The following is a 6,568-nucleotide window of genomic DNA, read 5'->3' on the forward strand; positions in this document are numbered from 1 at the left end:
TTTGCTTTGTTTTGTTTTACCACATTAAATACTTCTATCACATTAAACAGAATGTGTAGTAGTCATCTTGAACATGGAAATGCATTTGAACATGTAAATGATAGACTTATGCCTCTTTCAAAAAGGAATTCAAAATTCTATTTGTAGGAATTGCAAAAGAAGTAAGAAAACAATGTAAATGTGGCAGAAAAAAAATACAAAGGAAGAAATAGTAATATGGAAATTTTAAGAAATGAAAAAGAAAAAAATAAATGAAGAAGAGTACAAGAGATCTATCTAAAGGTATCCAGTAGTTTACAGTCACTCATTATAGTAGTTTATTACTTTGTACAATATCAAAGAAGGACAACACTTTCTGCCTGATACAATGACTTTAAATATGTAAGTCCATAATGACTATCTTTGTATAGCAATATTAATAGTATAGAAAAAGGACATTCTATGGTGAAGTTTTTTAGAATAAACTGGCTTATATTCAAAGATAAAAAGTCATCTGCCTTTATTTCTTTCCACTCCCAAGAACCTGCCAATGTGCCACTGGTAGAGAATAAACAAAACGAAGTAAGAAGAGGAGGAGGAGAAAGAGGGATGGGAGTACAAGGGTAGATGAGGAAAAGAAATACAAGAAAGGAGGACAGGAAGGGAGACAGGAAGGATCAAAATGGTAGAACATTAGTCAACTAGATTTTCCAACATGTATACTTATCCCAGAAAGCTTTTGGAATATTGGTGATTGAGATGGGGATGGGAGAAATGATGAATCTCTACAGTATATATGAGGAGACAACAGAGTAGATGACTTGAACTGTCTGCAAAGCTCCTGAAACTCAGTACTGCCACGTACCAAGGAGCAAGGGGTAGACAGAGATGTGGGTGTGTGAAAGTAGCTTTCACTGAAAGTACAGAAATGGATCTATAGATCAAACCCTTCAAACCATCCACATCAGCCACATATTACCAACAAAAGTATTAAAAAGAGAGAGGTGAGAAAATGGAAGTGAGGACTAGGAAAATGATAATTCCATGGTGATTTTCATGCTGTAGTAGTCACTAGACTTAAAAAGTGACAACCAGGGGCACCTGGGTGGCTCAGTGGGTTAAAGCCTCTGCCTTCGGCTCAGGTCATGATCCCAGGGTCCTGGGATCGAGCCCCGCATCGGGCTTTCTGCTTGGCAGGGAGCCTGCTTCCGTTCCTCTTTCTCTGCCTGCCTCTCTGCCTACTTCTGATCTCTGTCTGTCAAGTAAATAAATAAAATCTTAAAAAAAAAAAAAAAGTGACAACCAAGTACACAGGGCAAACTCTTTTAAAGAAAAAAAAAATAACTACACATTGGCAAATATTGTGAAACTGTATAATACCAATGATGTTAAACATCTTAAAATATATCATATGCCTCTAAAATTTTCAGAGAATAAGTTATCTTCACAAGAGCAAGATTAGAGTTCTCACAACAAACTTAGATGACTGAACAATGCCTTTGCATTTCTAAAGGAAAGTGACTTTTATCTAGTATTCTACAGCAAATCAAAGTGTTTTTTCCTATGGGAGGACTTAGAGAACTGGAACAATAGCTTACAGAAACCCCCAGGAGAAAACAAAGCAAAATAAAACACTTCAATAGAGTAGCTGATTACATGAAAAGTTTGAGGACATACTATGTACAAAATAAAGTAAAATTTCTCTTTCTCTCTCTCTCTCTCTCTCACACACACACACACACACACACACACACACACTATTCTCCACATAAGAAAATTCAATCTTTGGCTGTGAGCACCATTTTCATAAAGGGATTAGAAATATTTTATCCAATTCATGATTTATATTTGAACTATACACCAGTAATTCTTAACTCTGTCTTCAAAGGAATTAAATTAGAAATGTCTGGTATCAGTGCCCAGTCATGCGCTTATTTGTAAAAATGCTCTAGATTTTTCTGTTATGTAGTTAAGCCTGAGAAACACTCAAAATATAATATAAAATAAAGACAAAACACAGATACCAGTCTTAGGATTTCAGAAAGGAAGTAAAATTAATTTATTATATTATTATATTGTATTATATATAATATATATTATTCTATTCTATTCTATATTATTTTATATATAATATGTATTATAAATTTTTTTTTTTGAGAAAGAGAAAATGAGAGAGAGAAAAAGCATGAGAAAAGGGAGGATCGGAGGGAGAAGCAGACTCCCTGCTGAATAGGAAGCCCAGAACAAGACTTGATCCCAGAACTCCAGGATCATGACCTGAGCTGAAGGCAGATGTTTGCCCAACTGAGCCACCCAGGCATCCTAATTTTTTAAAATTATAAGGAGAAAAATGAAGATGACAGACGCTGAGAGTCAAAAGTGAGGAGGTATGCCAAAAGAAAGTGCATTAGTTTCTACCCATAAGGCTGTTCACTGACTGGATCTCTCCTGATTGGTCAAGAGTTCAGAATCCACTCTACAAAATTTGTGCACCATAGAAGTTGTTAAATACTTTAGGCATTAATATTCTCACCTAGCAAAATATGAAATTAAAATATTCTTTTAAACTCTAAGAGAAAACATGTAAAAACAGGTAGAATAACATTATTTAAAATTGCAAAACAGAAAAAACTAAAATTATGAGTAACTATATTGAAAGGATGTGAGAAGAGTAAGAAAGGAGTGGTTTAAGTAAGTTAACATATTATTGTCTAAAACAGTTAAATAGAGAACCTAGTAATATTACTATTGCTGATTTAGATTTAAAAATTAGGGTTAAACATGTCTGCCTTTTAAAAAAAAGGGAACTGGGATTAACAAGTCAGGAAACAACTAATGTTGGTGAGAATGTGGAGTATAGGGAACCCTCTTACACTGATGGTGGGAATGCAAGCTGGTATAGCCACTCTGAAAAGCTGTATGGAGGTTCCTCAAAAAGTTAAAAACAGAGTTGGGGCGCCTGGGTGGCTCAGTGGGTTAAAGCCTCTGCCTTCGGCTCAGGTCATGATCCCAGCATCCAGGGATCGAGCCCCGCATCGGGCTCTCTGCTCTGCAGGGAGCCTGTTTCCTCCTCTCTCTCTGCCTGCCTCTCTGCCTACTTGTGATCTCTGTCTGTCAAATAAATAAATAAATAATCTAAAAAAAAAAACAAAACACACACACAAAACAACAACAACAAAAAAAACAGAGCTACTCCATGACCCAGAAATTGTACTACTAGGTATTTACCCAAAGGATACAAACATAGTTATCTAAAAGGACACCTGTACTCCAGTGTTTATCCAGCAAGGTCCACATAGCCAAACAATGGAAAGAGCCCAGATGCCCATCGACAGATGAATAGATAAAGTAAATGTGGGATGTGTGTGTGTGTGTGTGTGTGCGCGCGTGTGTGTGCGTGAGGGAATAGTACTCAGTCATCAAAAAAGAAATCTTACCATTTGTAATGACATAGCTGGAACTAGAGTGTATTACATTAAGTGAAGTAAGTCAATCAAATCAAGACAATTATATGATCTCACTTATATGTGGAATTTAAGAAACAAAACAGAGGATCATAGGGGAAGAGAGGAAAAAATAAAACAAGATGAAATCAGAGAAGGCGGCAAACCATAAGAGACAAACTGAGGGTTCTTGGAAGGGAGGTTGGTGGGGGGATGGGGTAACTGGGTGATGTAATGAGCACTAGGCATTATATGCAAATGATGAATCACTGAACTCTCCCTTTGAATCTAATAATCCACTATATGTTAACTAATTTAATTTAAATAAAATAAAATTTTAAAAAGGGGGACTGGGGCTAAAAAGTGAGTCATTTTAAGTCTATATTCTTGGGTTTTTAACCATGTGCATAGATTAATTAGATGAAATATAGTTTAAATAATAATTATATATTGAATTTAATTTGCAGATTAAAAATATGAAGTTAGGGGCACCTGGATGGCTCAGTGGGTTAAGCCTCTGCCTTCGGCTCGGGTCGTGAACTCAGGGTCCTGGGATCAAGCCCTGCATTGGGCTCTCTGCTCAGTAGGGAGACTGCTTCCCCCTCTCTCTCTGCCTGCCTCTCTGCCTACTGTGATCTCTCTGTCTGTAAAGTAAATAAATTTTTTTAAAAATGAAGTTATTTGAAATTTAATCACTTACTGTATAAGGAGTCTGAATGTGAATTCATTCAAAAATGTTGCAGCATACATGGGCAGAAACAGAGGCACTTCTGATCCACTTAGCATGTACAAGAACTGATAATCCACCTCTAATGCACCGCCATTTTTTGTGAGTGATTTCTCTGCATGGTTATTACCAACATATAATAAAATATTCTTCCTCTGCTCAGAGATTTCAACTCCAAGAATTACAAAAGGTTTATGACTTTATCATATTATTGGTATCCTTCAGTGCCCTGGTTCTTTTGTCAAGGAGAAATATTTCATGTAGAGCAAAAGATCTCTTCTATAGGGCTGTACAAGGATCTCTCTAATTTTCTTCTCAGTTGTGGCTTTTATTAAACCAAAGATGGACATGATGGAATTATTTGCCTTTCTATTGATGGTGCTTTGGTGCAGACATTTCTAATCTCTTGGTTACTTGTAAAGATATTATGACTTCTAATATAGTATAATTACTTTTACTTGTAACAAGACTGGAATACAACAGGGATATATAATTGAGGACAGAGGCCTGGAGAGCCTGGCTTTACTAAAAAATCCTTTAAAATATTAGCTGGATGAAAAATATACCCAACTCAAGTAAGAAGTAATTTTCTGGCCAAATTATGTAAGTTCTTGGAAAGAAATAGAGAGAGAGAGAGAAAGAGAGAGAGAGAGAGAAAACAGCATATGATCAGAAAAGAAACAAAAGAAAAGAAACAAAATTCCCATCTGAGGCAATACCTGAAGGAATGGTAAAAAGATTACTATTCTCCTACTGTCCTCTCATCAACCAAAGCATTAACATGCAACTGATTTTCTTTGACTTCTATGACAACTCATTCTGAAGTGTTTTTCCTAACCCCAATTCTCTCTTTAATGCTGGCAATACTGATGGCTTCATCCTGGACCTTTGTGCATCACTCTGGATTCTCCCTGATAATCTCTCCACTAGCATGATTCCCTTTGAATATGGTTTTTCTTTGGGTAGTTCTGACTCTAAAACCATTTCTTAAAAGATCTATGCTCATGTAATCTTTTTACTTACATCTTAGATGTATATCAAATTATCTGAAAATAAACACCTTTACATTCTGAAAACAAAAAAGACCTACTTTTTTTTTATTTTACTGTTGAATATTTCACAATTCTGTTTCCTTCTATTCACTCTCACATTCTGACTTAGCCATTATCATCTATCACCTGAACCAATGTAAGAACTTTCTACCTGGTCTTTTTGATCCATTCCTATGTAGGACTTGCCCATTTAATCCCATTGGCAGCCAAACTTCAAAATACAAATTTTATATATGTATGTAAAATTCTACATATTTATATATTTATATACAAATTCTTCCTAATATCAGAATACACAAACACACACTCTCTCTCTCTCTCTCTCTCACACACACACACACACACATACACACATACACGCATTCCTTTTGCAAAGCAAAAATGCGATGGAAAAAAGTGAGGGGAATGTATTTGTTGTTGTTTTTAACAATGAGAATACAAAAAAGACTATTTTAGACATTCTAGAAAGAAGAAGAAATATTAATGAATAGTATATGGAAATCATTTATAGAGTAAAAACTAAAGGCTTTAATTAAGACAGGAAGAAAGAAGTAGGAGACATTATGATTCATAAATGACAAAGTGATGGCAGATAAAACATGGCTGCCCAAGAAGTAGTTGAATATAATGAACATTCTCACTGGAAAGGTCACTTCTATGGAGTCTTGGGATTAGCAGCAGATTAAAGGCATGGAGGCAAATAATCATCTTGGCTTTAGTACTCTGCATTTGCACCATTTGTGGTAAATTTGACATGCTGTGTGAAAGTTGGATTTGAAACTCAGGGGAGAATAATATCTAAAATTATAGACTTGACAGCTAGTAGAATTTTGGCAATTAAGTTCATGAATGCTTTTCTCTAGTAAAAACATACTATAAGAGAAAACTAATTGCAACCTTGAAGAATAACAACAAATGAAGAGTTTCTAGAAGAAAAGATTTAAAATGGGAGATGAAGAGTTGAAAAAATTTCATTTAATGAAAATGAAATAGTTTTTTGGGGGGGTACCATACAGGGGGAAAGAAAACAGCTTGTGAAGGAGTGGATAAGGATTGAAGACTCAGGGTCCATTTTCTGAGTTTAATGATGACTGAGAAAGACAGCAACAGATTTAGTAAGTGGCTCCATTGTAGAACTTTTTCTTCCCTGAAAGTTGATTGTAGTTTCTCTTGATTACAATCCTGTAGCTGGTTACCCGTTGGGTATGCTCAATCCTTGATGCCCACCCACAGACCTAGAGTTGCTCAGCCAGAGAATTTTTCTATTTTCAGGTCTTTTGCAGAAAATCAGCAATCAGAATTTGATACCAACATCACTTAAAAAAATAGATATAAAAAGTGTTATTTCTAAAGCAAATAACTTCAGT

The sequence above is a fragment of the Meles meles genome, chromosome 17 (genome assembly GCF_922984935.1).
Source record: "Meles meles chromosome 17, mMelMel3.1 paternal haplotype, whole genome shotgun sequence".
Classification (NCBI taxonomy): Eukaryota; Metazoa; Chordata; class Mammalia; order Carnivora; family Mustelidae; genus Meles; species Meles meles.